At 42.2% G+C, this 20372-nt stretch overlaps 1 protein-coding gene and 1 pseudogene across 1 annotated transcript in view; one reads left to right on the forward strand and one right to left on the reverse strand.

Annotated features, from left to right (window-relative positions):
* Positions 1–20372, forward strand: part of IFI16 (interferon gamma inducible protein 16) — a 96881-nt gene that overhangs the window by 12161 nt on the left and 64348 nt on the right. The window lies entirely within an intron of this gene.
* LOC113932301 lies at positions 13470–14029 on the reverse strand (annotated as a pseudogene).

The raw sequence follows: 20372 nt of genomic DNA on the forward strand, positions 1-20372 counted from the left end.
CAATTCTGTCCCTCTGAAGGGGAGCATTCATGGCATTGGTTTCTCTGGAGGAAGCACCATTGGTGATTTATACAGAGGGGCCAATATTTTCAAGAAGCTTCCCTATCTCTAGCTACAGTGAAACATCTAGGCCCATCCCCCTGATCTGTAGGTACACCACATTATTACTTTTTCGACGGTATTTTCCCATTCTCTTACGTGTGTGGATTCCAGACCCATGTGACCCAAAGAGGGACATGCAAAGAGCAAAAAGTCATAAAATAGTGAGTGACATCTATCCTACATGACAGCAAATATCACCCAAAGAAATTAAATTCCTAAAGTCAATATTTTTTTTTAAAGATTTTATCTATTTATTTAACAGAGAGAGGCACAGCGAGAGAGGGACCACAGGCAGGGGGAGTGGCAGAGGGAGAAGCAGGCTTCCCCACAGAGAAGGGAGCCGGATGCGGAGCTCGATCCCTGGACCCTGGGATCATGACCTGAGCGGAAGGCAGACGCTTAACAACTGAGCCACCCAGGTGCCCCCTAAAGTCAATATTTACAATAGAGCAGCTAACTCTGTTTCTGGGGATTGCAGAGTAGCCTCCCCCCAGAAGCAACACCATGACTCCGTCCTAGGACGGGAGGTGACAGCTTCAGGCTTGGAGCAGCAGGCTGCACAAGGATAAGACCCCTGAGGGGAAGCCGACTCAGCAGTAAGCACCGCAGGTGCCCGGGGTGGGTTTCCGGGCTGCAGCCGGGGAACAGGTGTCAGAGCAGAGCCTGGCAGCCACACCGGCCACGGCAGTAAACATCAGTATGTGTGGCACCGAAACAGCTGGCATCTGGAGAGAAGAGAGCTCTGCGGAGGGCGCCTCGTTCACCGGCTGAGTCCTGGGATCTGCACGTATTGGGGCTCAGATCAAGCGAGGCCCAGCAGCTGCTATGGGGTTGAGCGCAGAGAGGAAGGATGAGGGAGCGCTCAGTGCTGGCTAGTGGATGTTACTACAATAGAGACACATCTTTCCAACCTGGGCAACCAACTAACCAAGCAGGGAGGCTGCACATGCGGGGTAAACATCACACAATGGACAACTCTAGACCCATCCTACCAAGACCAAAACCAAGCCTCAACCTGATTGAGCAGGGTTGTTTGTTTTTTTTAAGATTTTATTTATTTGACAGAGACACAGCAAGAGAGGGAACACAAGCAGGGGGAGTGGGAGAGGGAGAAGCAGGCTTCCTGCGGGGCAGGGAGCCCGATGCGGGGCTCGATCCCAGGACCCTGGGATCATGACCTGAGCCGAAGGCAGACGCTTAACTGAGCCACCCGGGCGCCCCTCAGCAGGGTTTTTTACTGGACCCTCTCTGAAGTCCCTAACATTCCTCTCTCTTTTTTTTTTTTTTTAAAGATTTATTTATTTTAGAAGGAGAGCATGCAGGCAGGGTGGGGGGGAGGGTGTGCAGAGGGGCAGAGGGAGATGAAGAGAGATCTCAAGCAGACTCCTTACTGAGCTCAGAGACCGATTCAGGGCTCAATCCCATGACCCTGATATCATGACCTGAACCAAAATCAAGAGCCAGACACTTAACAGACTGAGTCACTGGGCACCCCTATTCCTCTCTACTCTTAGGACCAGCCCCGTGCATCCTCATAAGCAGCACTAAAGTCTGTGATAAAGAGTCATGAAAACCCACAGGTTTTTGTAGGACTCATGCCAGATCGTCCTTGCTTTTCCCTGACTTATTCATGCTTCAGTGAAGTAAAACAGTTTGCAAATTCAGACTTCACCTTCTCTTCCATGTCACTAGCCTGAATTAACCCTATCAGTTTCTTCCTTCAGATGACGGTGGACGATCTCCATGTTTAGCTGTTACTTGGGGACTCTGTTTCCAGTCAGATAATAGCTTATCACGATACCTACTCCTGATGGGTTCCATTCACTTGACTTCTTGACATTACATTTCACCAGAGTGCATTCCTTATCCCTAACAGAAAAGAAAAGTGTTTATCAGATCCTCAGCCCGTCCACAACCTCAGTGCTCTTTGGGAATATGAAAGCTTTATTGTTGTGGTCATATGAGCTCATTACTCACTTGTGTTTCCTGTGGGTAATTGAGAAAAGCAAGGCTAATAATGAAATTCAATCACTGAAATAATGGATCCTAGGCATAGTTAAGAAGGTACCCAGTGAAAAACTCATTTATAAATATGCCAGGAAGGTTCACATACTTATGATGATGTTGTGCTTCTGTTAGTGTCCAGGAATGCCAGGTGTTAATAATTAGGAGAATGTGTCACATGTTATTGAAACCTCAAAGAGTTCAGAGCAGACCTTCCTCCACCCAGGAGGTGCAGTCAAGTGGGGCTAATGACACATGCTTCTCCCAAGGTCGCCGCCTGCCACAGCCACTCTGAGAGCAAGGAAGGAGAGACAAGCAGTTGGGTGACTCACCTTCCCATTTAGGTCTAAAATAAGGGACTTTGGTTTCTACTGACTCACATTTAAGTTTAGTGGATGAGAAAGGTCTAATGTAACTCTCTTCAGCTATGAATGTGTATCAAGACCAAAAGAGGGTATTTCTGCTATCATCTTTCTCATTTTGATTAAGATATTTGCAGGAAGGGGCACCTGGGTGCCTCAGTCGTTAGGCGTCTGCCTTCGGCTCAGGTCATGATCCCAGGGTCCTGGGATCGAGCTCCCTGCTCCAAGGGAAGCCTGCTTCTCCTTCTCCCGCTCCCCCTGCTTGTGTTCCCTCTCTCGCTGTGTCTCTCTGTCAAATAAATAAAATCTTAAAAAAAAAAAGAAAAAAGATATTTGCAGGAAGGAAACTGCAGTTTTCCTAATAATATCTAAGCTTCGAACATTGATGGGTGGAGTCTCCAAATCACCTCATACCTTCAAAACTCTTTTTCTGGGAGAAAAGCAAAGAGGGGAGAAAACTAGCTCATGGCACAGCATCCCACAGCCAGCACTAATCAACTTTTTAAATCATCCCAACTAGTCTGATTTTCCATCGTAATCTTTCAAAATACTTCATTTCCTTAGACTTTCACAAGGTTTTAACATTCTGCACCTCAGTTTCCAGAGATTTTCACTAATTTATCTTCCTACTCTTAAAAATAAACAGCGCTTTCTCCCATTTCTAAAGAATATCTCAAGGTCTATACTACTACAGAGAAGTTCGGTGGGGTAAGACTTTTAGGGATTTTGTAGAGAAAGATCTGGGTTAGTGATCACGTGTTCACAAGGGCATTTTCTCTTAAATAGGATATTTTCTCCTCATCCCTCCTTTGCTCCATTTTCGTTAACACATATTATTTTGTTTGAGCCTTAAAATAGCATCTCATTTCATCTTCCACAAAAATAACTCCCAATTGTCATTTAATCAAATGCATATAGTGAGTATCCCTTGGTGAATTTGACATTTCTGACCTCAGGAAGTTTTCTGTCTTTTGGTTTCCTGGCAGAGGGAGAGAACTACGTAGCATCCACAAGAATACCTGTGAACACGGCAATGGGTTCATTGTCTACTGAGTCTCTCAAGTGTCTTCCTTTTGCTTTCTACTCAGATTTTCTTCAATACACTGCTTCCTTCTACTGAAGGACTCTCACAAACCTAATTTGGTCCACGCTTTTCGTCCTCTGGCTCCCGATCTAATGTCTCCTTCTCAGGAAATCCTCCCTTAGGCCCTATCTTAAGCTAGAAGTCTTCTTTGTATTTACTTGTATAGGATCTCGGTTTTTCTTTTCTACCACTTGTGACAACTATAATTATTAATTGTCATTTCATCCACACTATAAGCTGCAGGAGTAGGAGTGCCCCGTCTGTCTTTTAAAGTACTTTATCCAAGTTACTAGCTCAGGACCTCCTCAGAGTGTGCTCTCAATAAATACAATTGCCCAACAAAATAACACCAAGTACCAAGATAAGAATTTCACAGGGTCCAATGAAACACACCTGAGGGTCATCTAATCTAGGCAAGAAGTAATATATAAATTGAGGTTAAAGATGTCCAGCCACATATACAGAGACACCCGAGCAAGTAGTGGGCAAAGGACAAGAGTTTAAGGGTCTCGGGAAATCCAGGCGGGAGGAAAACCACACACAAACACCTGGAAGTGAAATGAGTAAGCTGCATTTTATACTTGCATGACTTTATTAGTTCTGATTATATTGCCCTGAAACTTGGATTTGCCAGACTCTTGCTATGTCCCACAAATATGAAGACCGGCCTCATAGGTCATTGAAATACCAATGACTCATTGTGTGAAAGGAGAGTATTGTATTATACACAAGAAAAGAGATGAGATTACGGGGGACCAGAGTGGCAAAACTATATCAACTACAATTTTTTATCTTTTCTTCTCTTTCTTTCCCTTTTTTTTAAACTTTCTTTTTATGCAATTAATACATAATTATCTTAGCAAAAATGACTAAATCCAGACCACAAAGCACTGAAACAAAATGTAACTTACCTGAAATCCAGTTATATCACATATGTGCCCTTCCCGATTTTCAGTACATAGGATACACATAATATTTTCTGAAAATGGCATCCTACATCAATCAATATTCTGTAGCCTATTTTATTTGTTTAAGACCTTATGATCATCTTTTTTTTTTATTTTTTTATTGTTATGTTAATCACCATATATTACATCATTAGTTTTTGGTGCAGTGTTCCATGATTCATTGTTTGTTCATAACACCCAGTGCTCCATGCAGAACGTGCCCTCCTCAATACCCATCACCAGGCTAACCCATCCCCCTACCCCCCTCCCCTCTAGAACCCTCAGTTTGTTTTTCAGAGTCCATCATCTCTCATGGTTCGTCTCCCCCTCTGACATACTCCCCTTTTCTTCCTCTCCTGTTATCTTCTTCTTTTTCTTTTTTCTTAAAATATGTTGCGTTATTTGTTTCAGAAGTACAGATCTGTGATTCAACAGTCTTGCACAATTCACAGCGCTCACAAGACCTTATGATCATCTTACAAGTGCATATGCAGAGGGAGAAATGGACTTAAGGGGTAAAATGCTAAAGTGCATGGCTGTCCTCAAATGCATTTGAAACAACAGTAATCCTATGTCGTATGAACTTTCCTATCCTGTGTTATAGTTATGTCTGTAATGAACATGCTTATATTCTCCTTTATCCTATTATGTCACTCTAAGTAGTTGTACAATTTCTTTCAGGCTGCATTCCATTGTTACTACTGTTACTTTCATATAGAAATCTATTATTGCTGATTCACCTCCCTGGGAAGGTGCTTTCCTGGGTTCTGGTAGATTGGTCACATCGATGAGAAGTCAGACACAAGTAAGGTCCAATCACAAAGGTGACTGCCCTGTGTACTGTCAGCTCACACCACTCTTTTTTTTAAGATTTTTTTATTTGTGAGAGAATGAGCAGGAGGGGCAGAGGGAGAGAGAGAGAGAGAGAGAATCTCAAGCAGACTCCACGCTGAGCGCAGAGCCCGACGCAGGGCTCAATCTCACGACCCTGAGATTACAGCCTGAGCCGAAACCAAGAGTCAGATGCTTAACCGACTGCACCAGCCAGGCATCCCAAGCTCACACCACTCTTAAGTATTTCTGGTCTGAGGAGATGGCTCCATGGACTCCATGGGCTCCATGGACTTGTTTCCCATCCTTGCCTCTCACACTTCTAAAGATGAGGCAACTTTCTCTTCATAAAGCATTCTGATGCAACTCATGCGATCCCAGGCCACTGTGGAGAGAGGATCATGAAGGCGAGCCAGTCTGCTCCCAGGGTTTCTGTTGGCACATTGTCTCCTAGAGCTCTGACACTGACAAGTCCTGTTTATTCATGCTCAAGGCCACGGCTCTAGCAACACAGCCCTGAGACTGATGCATTCAGGGACACATGGGGGTCTACCAGCACGTCTCTCTCATTCCTTGGAGCACAGCGCTTGTTTTTTGGAAATGAACACTGAGTTGGCCACTCAGCCCAGCGCACACTTGTTACAACAAAAAGCAGTTGTTGTTTCTGGCTTGCCGTGGTCATCCGTCTGCAATTTCAATGCTATGCAAGGTGGGCTTTGTTTTTCTTTTTTCTTCCTTTCTTTTTTTTCTTTTTTACTATTTTTATTTTCCTTGGTCACTTAAGTGGTTAAAGGTATATTTAAATTTATTATTCTTTTATCTAGAGAGCAAACAAGATTTCCAAGATCAATATTATAAACTTCAGGAACGATTGTGAATGGGTTGTTCAAGTTACGTAAGGCAAGCCCTCCAATGTTTGCTCAATTTTCTTCTCCAACACATGGAATTAGAAGTCTTGACTTGCCAAATGGAACTTTGGCTGGTGATTGAATGCAAAAAAACTAGGACTATCTTCTGACTTTCGATGGTGGTGAAGTTTTCCCACTTGGCAGGGTGTGGATTGGGGGCCCTATTAATGCACATTCTCTCAAGATATCTCCCTGAAAGTTCTATAGGAAAAGATTCATTAGGCAAGTCTGGCATCTAATCATCTATGATGATCTATTTTTTGCCACAATGATCAATGATCAAAGAAGAATAGTCTATATTTGTGTATGTGAGATACAGTCTTTTTAAGCCCAACTGAACTGTATCAATAGTCATTTATTTTCATTTAAATAACGCATTTCCAACCAAGCTTGGATTCTGGTTGTGACGTGTCATCAGAATAAGAAATAGATTGGCTGCTATTGCCTGGGATGGGAATACATTCAACAGTTAAGCATATGATTAAACATTCAAGACTGTCAACTCTGCTTAATTATAGTTGGAAGGAGTATTTCAATCCATAAAATTATTTGCATGCTGCTATCATCTCGACTAACTCTTATAATATCAGCAGCTTCATAACCCTGCCATATTTGTCTCCTAAGATAGTCCCTTCACTTTACCTTTATTATTCTGTGTGCATTCTCTTAAAGAGATAATTCTTATAAAGCAATTCTTTAACTGATGAGTAATGGCCTCCCTAAGGTCCCTCTCCACCCTTTCCCTTAAGACCAGCCCGATGCACCCACCTCAGCGGTGGTAAAATCTGTAATAAAGAATCATGAAAACCCGCAGATGTCTGCGTCACCCTGGCGTGTCCTCCTTGGTTTTTGCTGACTTACTGCTGCTTTGGTGGAATTATCCAGATGGTTTCCCAATTCAGACTTCAACTTCTTCTCCATCACCCTGGTGTGGATTAATGCAGTAAGCTTTTCCTCCTTTAGGTGGCTTCACTTAATATGCCAAATTTAGCTGGTGTTTGAGAGTCCCCCTTCCGGTCATGGCCTCATCCTTCGTGAAGATCACATAGCAGGTTACAATACTGCCTGCTGATTCCTTCCATTTATTTGACATCTTCAGATTCTCCAGGGTGTATCCCGTGCCCTTCGTAGGATTAAAAAAAAAAAAATACAAGGAAAAATATTTGTCAGGCCTTCAACCCTTTTAGAGGCTTAGTGTTTTTTCAAATTCTGAAAGACTTGGTTATCGTATTCATATAAGGCAACTATACACGTTACACACTTGCTTTCTCTGTATAACTGAGAATGGCAAGAATAAAACTGAAATTCAGTCACTGAAGGGAAGGATTCCAGGCATAGGCAAGCAGACAAATAGTGCACAATTCATTTACAAATACTCTAGGAAGGATTCACGTAGTTGTTATGATTTTGTCCCTTTATCAGGCCCCTAGCATGTGCGTGGCAGGGCGTTGAAACCAAAGGATCTTTACAGCCGACCTCCTCCATCCAGGAAGTGCGCTCAAGTGCTGGTAATGACAGACCTCGAAGGTCCCTCCCCTGCTGCCAGAGCCCCCCCCCCCCCCCCCGAGGGAGAAAGAAAGGGGGGAGAAGTGGCTGGATGACTCATCGCTCCCCTTCGAAACTGGAGCCCCGGTTCAGGGTGTTGGTATCTGCTGATCCACATTTAAGTCTGCCTGCCGGGTAAGAAAATGTCAGGGCTGTAACTCCTTGCAGCTACAGACCATTTTTTTTTTTTTTAACAACAACAACCACAAAAATTAAGAAAAAATAACTTGGCTGTAATTTTTCATTGTGACCAAGATGTTTACAGGAAGGAAAATGTTCAATTTCTCTAGCTGATGAAACTGAAAACTTATAGACATTGATGGGAGGAGTCTCAAATTATTTCATAAGGACACACTCCTGGCCTGAAGGACATCGAAGTTGGACACAGCCAGCCCTCGACAAGAGACTCTAGCCACTGCTTTTGCCTTGTCATCTTCCAAAACACTTCATTTTCCTCTGCCCTTCATAAGAGCCTAACATCCTGCAGGTTTGAGTCCGAGATCTTTACTGATTTCTCTTCCTGCTACTACAAGGCGTGATTCTCTATTTCTCACGAAAGCCTCAGGATCTAGATACCAGAGTAGGAGATTTGCACTGGATGGGTCCTGTGACATTCCCCGTACGGATGGATCCAGGGCTTAGCTTGTCACCCCAAGTTCACAAGGAGAAGAATTCGGTCTGGTTCTTGGGGGGGGCGGAGCAGTGGGGGAAAGGGACCAACTGTGTTCAGAAAAGTGAAAACCACTGTGGCCTGAACACAGCACTTGACGATTGCAGATTTTAAAATTCATTCTGTGGGTGTTTATAGCATGAGTTGATATTTAGAAGCGGGCCTTGGCTTTCTAGCCTGGAGGGAGCCCAGGGAACTTGCCGGCTATGGTGGGAGCTGGGGTAGGGCACAGGATGGTGGGATGGAAAAAGTATTATGCAATGATAGTAAGTAAGAAAACACATCTGGACAGAAAACTATATTCTATGGTATTATCCTGATTTCACAAAACATGAGAACATACACACACAGTAGAACATTTCTCAGGTTCAGGAGCACTCTCAGTCATGCACCTGGCACCTGGTGTTTTCCTAAGCGCTGTGGGTCCGCTCTACCTCGAATGGCAGGACAACGTTTCAGGCTGTGGCAGACTCGCTCCTTGGGTTCCTCAAAGGCTGAGGCAAATCTGGTGATGCAAATTTATAGGAAGGAAGTGGCCAGAGTCAAATCTGTGAACTACCTTGTGAAAGAAAGCTTTAGTCTTTCTGTAGAGCCCAGTATACAACCGTTCCAGGTGTGCTCGAGAGGAACGTAACATTTTCCTAAGTAGTACATAAAGTTTTTTATTTAACCTTTTTAACTCTGGCGGTCAACTTAAAAAATATTTTCTGAAATTTTTTTCTTTATTTTGTCTAATAAGTGAAAAATGCTAAAATCTTGAAACATAAGGAGGAATTTGTCAAATTTTCCACTTAGTTTTCCCAATTTCTAATATAAATATTGCAAGTATATATATGTGTATATTTATATATATATAAGCATATATATATAAAGAGAGAAAATAAGCGACATAATACATCACACTGTTCTTAGTAATACAGAGGAATATAAAATGGTAAAAAATAATATATTTTTATTACTATTAGGAAATACATAATTAGAACTGTTGTACATTTCAGGGTCCTGAAGTTTTCAGGCTGAGAACCCCTTGTAATAAAAGGACAGGTTAACAGGAGCAAAACAAATTTAATTTCATAGTATGAGGACCCCACAAGGAAACGAGCCACAGAGGCAGCTGGAGGCTTATAGACCATTCTGAGCTAAGGAGAGGGGCGGGTGTCTGAGGCTCCAAAGGGCCGGCAGGTGATTCACAGGAGGATGAGAAGAGCAGATGTTTGGTCCCCAGTGTTTGCCCTGCCAGGCAGATGAGGCTCTCTGGTATCTCTGGTAATCTCTCTCCCCCTGGTGCAGGGCCCCTTTCCAAATTCCTTTCAGGCAGGTAGAAGGGAGGAAAAAACCTTGTCCTGAGTCAGCTCCAGCTCCTCACATGCTGAAGTGGCCCAGCGGGGGTGGCACATCCTGCTGCCCTTCAGTGATGAAATCCCAGTTCTGCTGATGCTCTTTGTCTTACAGTCTATTTCTAATTAACTGACTGACATAAAATTGTCTGATTAGATTACAGTTGGCATGACAAAATTTTCCCAACTTTCCTTCAACACTCAAACAACGTTTTGTCAACAACATATACGTAGATTAAAAGAAAACACTTTGTGTCTTCAGGTTTTGCCCTTTATGTGTATTCTTTGAATGTTTTATTTTGGCTAACTTACGCCATCTTTATCTCAGTTTTTTTTATTAAGTTTTATTTATTTATTTATTTGAGAGAGAGAGAGAGCGTGAGAGGGGTAGGGGCAGAGGGAGAGGGAGAGGGAGAGAATCTCAAGCAGACTCCATGCGCATTGCAGAGCCTGATGCATGGCTGGATTGCATAACACTGAGATCATGACCTGAGCCGAAATCAAGAGCCAGACACACAACCAATTGAGCCATCCAGGTGCCCCCTATTAAGTTTTAATTTTAATTCCAGTTAGTTAATGGTGCAGTCTCTATGGAAATCATTATTTCAATTTGTAACCCTTACTCTATGCTTCTTTCTCTCCTTCTTTGTCAACATTTTAACATGGGTATTCCCGTTGTCTCCCAAGGACAAGTAACTTCGTGAGCTCATCTGCATTCTCTCCTCACTACCCCTTAGCCCCAGTGTTAATCTACTCTCCATTTTGTTTCTTTTCAGTCAGGGCTTGGTTTACTTTTGAGATGGTGACAGACCTAATTAAGGTTGTTGTTCATTCTTACTTACCTTTTATCCTGAATCATTTCCTGGCTTTATTTATGTGTTTTCTTATTAAATATTATTTCCAAAATAGTGTTTTGGTGGGTGTCTTTTTTTTTTTTTTTTTTGGCAAATCTGGTTGTTAATTGTGCTGATTAATACCAGACAATCACTTTTTAGGTCCTTACATTAAAATATAATTTTGGCTAGATATAAAACTCTAGTTTCAAAATGATTTTTCCTTTGACATAAGTTGGGGACACCTCCCTGAAGCCATTAGGGTTACATAGGGCTTGGAATTCCTATTTTGAGTAACAAAGGGTATTTAATTCATGCACTATACATAGTGCATTACATAAATGGCTCAGTGGGATCTAGGTAATGACTCCCAAACCCAACGTGCTGATACTTCTACAGCAAAACAGGTCAAGCCACTAATAAAGTAATCCCATTCCATAAATGCTGTGATCCTGCTCTTGGGAACAAGTAGAAGTCCAGCAAGAGAACAATGGTATGGGCACATGGACACAAAGAATTTGGTCCAACATCAAGTTTATTACTCTGGTAGGGCTGCCAGAGCAAAGAAACCCAGAGCCTAGATCAGTACCTTCCTCACAGGGGCTCTCAATAAATATATTTACTCAATGAAGAAATAAAACTCAAGTACTAAGAAATGAATCAGCTAATAAAGGACAAATAAAGGTTATATATATATATATATATGCATATATATATACTTCATCTCATGTTCAAAACCATTAAGCAGAAAAAAAGATCTACTTTCCTTCAAACAATGGAAGACACAATCGTACAAACATGACATCAGAATAATGGAGTCCATCCCAGGAGCCTCCGGGGATGGTGGCAAACAGTGCGTTCTCAGCTAGGTCATCCCCTGTGTTTTCAGATACTTACACAAACCCCACACATCAGTTGCTTCAACAAAGTGCACTCTTTCTGTCCCCATTCCTTTCACCTCCCTGAAATCTACTTACAGGTGTGATCCAATCCTGACAGGGCTTCTCATCTACTCTTGCACTGGATACAATTCCTTTGCCACATCTCTCGTTCCTTTATCAAGCATACAGTTGGACACACCACCAGTTTCTATGTCTTTTGCTATTTACAAGGTATATGTTCATTAAATGGTTCCTGACCTCAAGAGGATTCTTGTCTTTGGTTGGTCCGGGTTCAGAGGGATGGTGTGGGGAGACGGTTAGACACGTAGAGGGGGCCGCAGACATCGGCTCATTCTTTGTGCTCCAGTGCCCATTCCCACCTCTCGCTTCTGCCCACCGACACACCTCCCGCTTATGCAGCACCTTCCATGCTCCTTCCCATGCCATGGATTTTTTAACATGTGCTACTTTGCTACTTTTCTTTTGCTTGGAGTCCTTTTCTCTTGTCTATTCTTTGTGCCAGTCTTTTCCAATGCTGACCCAATCCACTTTGGGTTAAGTCCTCCCTGATGCCCCACCCGGAAGAGCTCAGAGATTTTTTTTTTTTTTTTAAGATTTATTTATTTTAGAGAGTGCGCGTGGGCATGCAAGCAGGTGGGAGAGGCAGAGGGAGAGAAAATCCCCAAGCGGACTCTCCACTGAGCATGGAGCCTGACTCAGGGCCAAAATCATGACCTGAGCCCAAATCAAGAATTGGACACTTAACCGACTGAGCCACCCAGGTGCCCGAGCTCAGATTCTCTTATTGCCTCCTTTCATAGGCCTCTTTATTTTCTGTTAGTGAATTTGTCACAACTAATAAATCTATGGTTTTCTTTCCTACTAGAAATAAATTCAGATTATAGATACCCTGTTCAAAGGAAACAGAAGACATGTTGGAATAGTGAGCTCACTCCTGTGTGCATTAAATCCTGTCCCAGACCATATTTTGCTCGGCGAAGCTATCAGCTTTGCAGTTACCTCCATGCAGGGCACAGAAGCCTGTATCCAGAGTGAAAGGGCAGGTGAATTGAGAGACAGGCAGGAGGGATGCTAAGTCCCTGCTCTATTATCCAGGGTCTAACCCAAGCCCAGGCCGCTCTCTGACCCAGGTTACCAGCCTCTACCACCACCCCATACATACCAGTTGAAGACACACCACTTATATACTGGCTTTCTCAATTAAAAATTGGGTATTTTTATTTTTAGTTCCAAGAATTCATATTTCTCTTAGTAGTTTTAAAGGTTTTATTTGTGGGACAGAGCAAGCATCCTGTGTCTTTTTGTCATCCTGGTACGCGTAGCCATAGATGGAACCCATGTCTGGTCATTACCAGTTCACACGCCACTTTAATGACTTTTGTGAGTACGTTAGGACAACTCAACTTTTCTCGCGTACTGGCTTGGAAAGGTCCATGTCTCCTTGCTAGGATCCCACCTGCCTAATTGGGCAACACAGGAATATATGTTTCCTTGAACCACTTGAGCCCAGAAGGGAAGAGTGATGTGCCTCCATGACACACCATAGATGTACATCTAAACACACCATACCATCATTTCTTCCTTTTTTTTTAATAAATGAAAGGTAACTGTTTATTACTAGAAGAAAAATGTGTACAAGAAAGTCTAGATTCTTTTTCCTCATGCACTACTTTTGTAATAAATTTCCAGATATCAACTTTGAAGATATTTACAAGGATAAATTTTTCTTAACACGTGACCATTTACTGTATGATGGATATTTTTTTATACAAATCATATATGAAAACGGGAATATATTCTTATAGTTTATAAGAAGCTTAGAACTTTGTATTAACAGAAGACGATATATTTTACTGCAAAATATTATAAAAGTGAAACATAAATGTTTAATTACTTGATTTGAACAAGGGAATGAAAAAAAAAAAAACAAGACAGTCCTGGCTTTTAAGATTTTTTGTATTCAATTCGTTCTACTTTCACATCATCTCCAATTAGCTGATACACGTTAAGTGACAACTGTAGAAACCTGGATGTCCATCAACACAAATGAAGGAAAAATGTTTGTTTCCAAGGCATTGTATGCTCCAGTGGCAGAACCTGGGTTAATGTAGAATTTATTTTCATGCTCAAATGCTTCAAGTTTGTGTGTGTGTCCCAAGATAAGAATGTCCACATCAAACTGCCTCTGCAACAGGGCTAGGCTGGCCCTATCTCCCCGTGGAATAACTTGATGCCCATGGATCAAACCAATTTTGAACTGTCCAACCATCACAACTTTCTGTTCTGGATAATTCAGATGCTCATCGAGGTCTCTTCTCACAGTATGAACTTCACCAGCGAAAGTCTTGAGATAGTCATAACTCTCTGGTGCAAAGGTTTCCAGTACAGAGAATATACTGAATCTTTCCTGGCACCAGCAGTTTTTTGAATTTAGCCGGCAAACTGTTGCACTGGTGTGGGATGTGCAGGTCTCCTAATACCAACACTAATCTGTGCCCAGCCATCCAGTCATTGGGCTCCACTCAGTCACCACCATCACCTCCACCTTATTCCTCGGGCTCGTCGGCCACCATTATTTCTTCTCAAGTGTCCAGCCACTCCCAGAGGAGGCCTGCAAAATGATGCTGGAACACTTTCTGTATGAGCCACTAGGTGAACAGGAAATCATTGCTCTTGTTCTTCAGGGGTTCTGCCAAAGATTTTTGTCTCTGATATGGGTTCTTGATGCTTCTGGATTCAGAACTAGAAGCAGACCACCTGTACCTTTTATTTCTTCTGTCATGTCTCTCTTCAAACCAAGAGCACAGAAGGGTATGAACGAACACGGAATGAGGGATGGTAGTCTACAAGGCATTACACTGAAGGGAAAAATAATCACTTGCCATTTTGAAATATTATGCAACCAAACTTTATCTTTGAGATCTCTAAATTCGATTGTTGTGATGGAAACATTTTATTTAACGGATTTTTAAAAGGTAATAGTCAAGCCACTCCTGTTGATGGGATTGCATTACTACAAATGACAGATGTGAATAGAGAGGCTTTTTTTTATAAGGTGCTTCCCGTAACTCCTTAATCTGGGATTTCTCTCAGCAGGGTCATCATAAACCATAAAACAATTGTACTTCAGAGAAGACACACAAACTCTTAACAGACTGTACAATGACAATAACACTAATGTTATTTGCATTTATTGAGCATCTAAGGCAGGGGAAGGGGAAGAACACCAGTGTTCTTTCTTTACACATCTCATTTTTTTCTTTATTACATGCCCCCATGAGCACTCTATTGTTGCTGCCATTTCACATCTGAGAATACTGAGGCTCACAGAGTTTAAAAGTCTTCCTCAAGACCACAAACTTAGTGAGAGAGCCAGAATTCAAATCCAGCCTTGAACTCTAAAATGTGAGCATTTGGTGGGCATATAATGCTTCCAGCATCCAAGTGCAATTGTTACATTGGCTGCAATTTATTTTGAAAATTTTCACAATACAATGATCTGCTTGTTTGTTTGTTTTTGTTAACTCAGCTTCTGTGAGTCCAATGAGGAAGGTGGTGCTTTGTGTGGCAACAGACATTTTAATCATTCCACCTGCAGGAACTTCCAGTAGCTGTCTCTTACCCCTCACCAACAGGTGGCATTATAAAAATTAGACTTCTGAATGCCAGATGGTAACGCAGTAGCAAATTAACCTCAAAATATAAATGTTATAAAAGGGCTTTCATTAGTGGTATTGAAGGTAGTCGACACATAGGATTTTGCATACTCATGGTAGGAGAGAAACCATATGCGTAGGTGGAATCTTGAATTGTCCTGAATATAGTTGATGGTCTAAAGGATGTGGCTGTCGGATGTAGACTACAAGGGCAGCAGAGTCTTGCCTCTAGAACTGTGGCTTTGAGGGAATTCCTTCCATAAGCTGATGATAAGAACACACCAAAGAATGGAGAACTATTATTTCCTGAAGCCTGAAGATCAAAGGACAGAACTGATTTGGAGGGGTTGGTTAGTGTGAAAGATATAGTTGATAACTGTCCAGAAGTGTGGAAGACTTTGTTCTAAGACTAGTTTCCTTATAACCTGGGAGGGTTATCAACTAAAGAATAACCTTGAGAATTCTGTGTGACCCAGTGGCTCAGGCCAGTTTTCAGCTTAGGTAGAGCAAGACCCATCTCAGAATGATGAAATTTCAATCACGTGGTCCTGTAACATCTTAGAGTGAGTGTTCAATACTCGTTAGAGTGGGAGTGGAGGAGGTGGTGAGGGTATCTGAAAATGTGCTGTTATTGCTGAGAAAATGGCAGAGTGAAGATTCTGTTTTAAAAAGGAAGGATGAAATTAAAATATCCTCTATTTCATCTGATTTTAAAAACAATGAGCCAGAAAAAGAACTCAAAAAGTTCTTTTTCTCCAGATGTTCTCCTTATTTGTATATGGAAAACTCACTAGCATGTCCTCCTAAAAGCCTGGATGCCATTAACAATGATGAGTATGAAGATCAAATCTAAGTATAGAAAAAAATACATATATATATGTATGAGAGCAATTCAGTGATAGATGTACCAGCTATTGCTGTTAGGTAATAGAGTGCTAATGGGTACTTTTTATTTTCTTTTTTATACTTTTCCGTGCTATCCTATGGCCATATTTTGCATGTATAATTTTTATAATTTGGAAAAAATAGTAAACTTTTTTTTTCTAAAGGAGTGCTAAACAGGAGTCTAACTCATTGGTATGTTGCTTAAAAGCAAATCGTTTGTGGCCTGCAGATCAGGATGGGGCACCCAGATCCCAAGTAGTATTTGCATTTATACTTTGGGTGTGATCTTGACAAGGTAAGGCTGGGGTCAAGAACAGGCATGTTGAATGAGCTGTGCCCTGCTCAGAGAAAGCCAGCTGAGGGCACATGTTAGCACAAAAACCCTCTGTGCTTCAGTTGCCAAACCCTGTGTCCTAGGGAAGAATTGCTTTAGCTCAGAACAATCTATTCAGAATTAGTGTCCCTGAGGGGGCATAATGGCTCATTGGTCTGTCAAATGAGGGACCGTCCGGCGGTTTGCATGAAGGCACTTCTCTGTTTCACGTGATTCTAGCCCTGTGTGACGTCAAACACCAACAGCTCAGTAGCTGTGCAACCATATTTCCTGGTTCTCATGCTGCACAAAGGTGGATTCCATCAGGAAGTTGCCCCAGGCAAGGATCTGCATCAGGCAAGCACTGAAGAATCATTAGTTTCCTAATAGAGTACAATGGCAGAAAGTAGGTATCCCATAACTGACATTTACAGTCTATTTCTTGATCCCTTATTTACTACCTGGTGTTTTGCAATTATTTTGTATCATTTAGTCTCCAGCCTAGCCGTAGACGGTTGATAGTTTTCTCCTCTTTCTTCTCCTCATATGAGAAAAGCAAGGAACAGGAAGGTGAAATCACTTTCTCCTAAAGATACTCAGATTCAATCCCAATCCTTGGTTGAGAATCAGGCCGTGGTCCTGGTTTGGGGTAGGTGTGTGAGAGGGAGGGAAGGAGCATGAGGTGGAAGCTGTGAAGGATGGAATGGGATGTCTCCCTCTGGGAAGGTCCAAGGCTGTTTATGTGCAACTAATCTAAGGAATAGTGGCATTACAGATCTGCCTTCATGGTTTGGGGCCAAGGTCCGTGGAAAAAGAATGAGTTGTTCTCGCTTGTACTGCCTCCTTTCTGATGGTGTGCCTTGTATTCTGGAGGCTTAGATGCCAAGAGTAAAATATAGACTTATTTTTATCTCCTTGCCCAATACCATTCTATAACATTCATATTATTTTGGTCATTTGGGGAAACCAGAGTTTGAAGGAACTTAGAAGTTACAGAATCCAATTTCTTCATCTGCAATGAAAAAAGGGACATTTAGAAAGATTGAGGGAAGTCGTCAAGACCGTAACATCACTCAACTAGTTAGGAAATGGATTTCATGCTGAGATGTACTGACCGCTAAAACTTCCTCCAAACCAGACTTGATTTTTGGACCTGAAGATTAGGATGGCTTTCATACAGAAATGAGGTATGTATTCTGAGCTATTCTAACACTTCAAAGTCATATTACTTTATATAAGCTTTCTGTGATTGACTATTCTAGACTCTGTATATGATGTGCTGGGAGTAAGAGAGTAAGGCTTTCTAGCGACCTGCCCAATCAATGTCTTTGCTTTCCTGATTGTCATGTGGATTCCCCTTTGAACTTGTAACTGCCAAGCACATTGTGTCTCTAAATGAGAGAAGCAAAAAATGACCCTCCACCCAAACGAATTTGCCTCTTTACTTCTGTTTTCACTTAAATAACTTCATTCTCTAAGGCTGTGGCCCAATTTTATCTTATATTTTTGTACTTTGCCACATACTGCAACTCATCCTTGGGACCAGCATAAAGTAGGGGAGAAGCTGGAACTTCCCCCTAGATTTGAAGGATCATCTTTCAGCCAGAGTGTGTATCTCAAATTATTAATTCATTACTGTGCTGTCAAGAAAAATATCTACTTCCCACATTAGAGTGTAAGCTCTCCAGAACTTGGATTTGTTTTCAACTCCCTGTTTTATCACCAGAACCTAAAAGAGTTCCTATTGCCTATTAGGGGCTCAGTGTATATTTACTGAAAGGACACATGGATGGATGGGTGGATGACATGCAGGCTCCTCGCTGAGACCACCATAATGCAGCTGTATAATCTGGCTTGGTGCCCCGGGCCGATGGCCAAGTTATATTTCATCATGAAAAGCCAAATTCCAGTCATGGTCAATTATTTGAGATACTCTTGGGCAAAAGAAGGAGTGAAAAGTTCTTAGATTTAGTTTCTGATAGAAATGAGTAGTTCTGGGCTAAAAATAACAAGACAATCTATGACTTTAAACTGAGTTTACTAGAAAGAAGAATGATTTAATCATTAGAGCTGTTTAAGAACAATGAGCTGTCTTAAGAGGCAGTGGGTTCTCTGTCACTACCTCTCACTGTAGAGAGTGGCCGGCTCTCTATCAGGGGAATATGGAGAAGTCTCTGCCCTCCGAAGAAGAGAAACTAGCCCTCCACAGGTAAGTTAGTTCCATGAAACAGGTGTCTCAGGAGGTATGCAGATCAAGTCTCCCTTCCGTGTTGATAGCATGGGAGAGACACAGACTCCAGAGAGACACAGACTCCAGAGAGATAGCATGGGAGAGACACAGACTCCAGAGAGATGGAGACACCACATTGTGTCCCCCAGCACGGCAGCCATTGTATCTCACACACAGTGGTACCAAGGAAGCCTTGGTGGTACCAAGGATCTCACTTTCCTTAACAATCAGGTGTACATTTCTATGTATTATATCATTTATAATTTTCAACCTTCTGCTCTAATCTTACAGAGCTTTCAAGACCCTGATCACATCTCCTGTGAGCTCTACATCCTCCTGTTCTTCATCTCTCTGCCTGTAGCAGTCTGTCCCATCTATTGATTATTGACTCTTGTCTCCACTCATGGTTTGTCCCGGTCTCCTCTACCTTCCATGAGGTGAGGTCATGGGGCAGAACAGCACACAGCATTCTGAGTGTGACAGGCAGTGGCTATGCAGAGAGAACATTCCACAAAGGAAAAGTGAAATCCACAGGGAACAGAACAAAACCTGGTTTCCTACCAGAATAGTTCAGGGCAGTACAGATAAATGTTTCCATCCAACGTAGGCCTAAGAATAACTTAGGAAGAAATTTTAGAGCCATAAAGAAATGTAATTGACTTCCTGTATGAGGCTACTGGTTAACTCAGTGCAATTATGTGTAATTACTGCCACCCTTAGACCATCTCTAAGAGCTACAACTTCTAATTTCAGAGAGAAAATACAAAGCAAGATTTGTGAGTTTTATTATTACACGCCAGGGCATTGGTCTGTTCTTCTTGATCTTGGGAGGGGTCCTTTCTGCCTCTAGAACACAAATGCTTGTTTCATTCCCCAGATTAGGGAAGTTCTCAGCTATGATTTGCTCAAATATATCTTCTAGTCCTCTCTCTCTCCACTCCCTCCGGGATCCCAATAATTCTGACATTGGAACGTTTCATCCCGTCACTTATTTCTCTAATTCTGTTTTCATGGATTTTAAACGGTTTGTTCCAGGCTTCCTCCTGTTCCTTCTTTCCTAACAGTTCATCTTCTAGATCACTAATTCATTCTTCTGCCTGGTTTACCCTAGTGGTTAAAGTATCTAGATTAGATTGGGTCTCATTGATAGCATTTTTAAGTTCTGCCAGATCAGCTCTCATTTCTGCCCTTCGAGAATCTATGTTGCCATTAATTATTTTCTCCATCCTAGCTATTGTCTTCATAACTGTTACCCTGAAGTCTATTTCTGACATCTTGCTTATATCTGTATCCATTTTTTCTGTGGCAGAGGTCACAGTCTCTGAGTCTTTCCTATTTTGGGGGTTCCTCCTCTTTGTCATTCTGTTGAGGGGTGGTTGAGGGAATGTACAGAGTCCAAATTATTGACTACAACCCAAGCAAAATGCACCTGTTTTATAGGAACCTTAGGGTTGTCGGCCTCTTGTTCTTCCAGCCTGTCTTCTGGGGGAGGGGCCTGCCACGCTGTTACTCAGGCACCCCTGTTTGGGCAGAGTTGCCCTGCCCCCCTCTGGGGGGGAGTGGGCTCAGTGAAAACCGTTTTTTGGGGGCTTTTGTTCTCTGGCAGCTTTCCCTGGCAATTTTCTGCATCTCTTCCAAAAGTCAGAGCAGAAGTGACCGTATCCAAACCTCTGCCTCAGAACAGAGAGATCGCAGTCTGTTCTTCAGTGAGCTCACCAGGCCACTCTCTCTCTGTTTCTGTCTGTGCTGTTATAAACTGCAGC

This window comes from Zalophus californianus, chromosome 10 (genome assembly GCF_009762305.2).
Source record: "Zalophus californianus isolate mZalCal1 chromosome 10, mZalCal1.pri.v2, whole genome shotgun sequence".
Classification (NCBI taxonomy): domain Eukaryota; kingdom Metazoa; phylum Chordata; class Mammalia; order Carnivora; family Otariidae; genus Zalophus; species Zalophus californianus.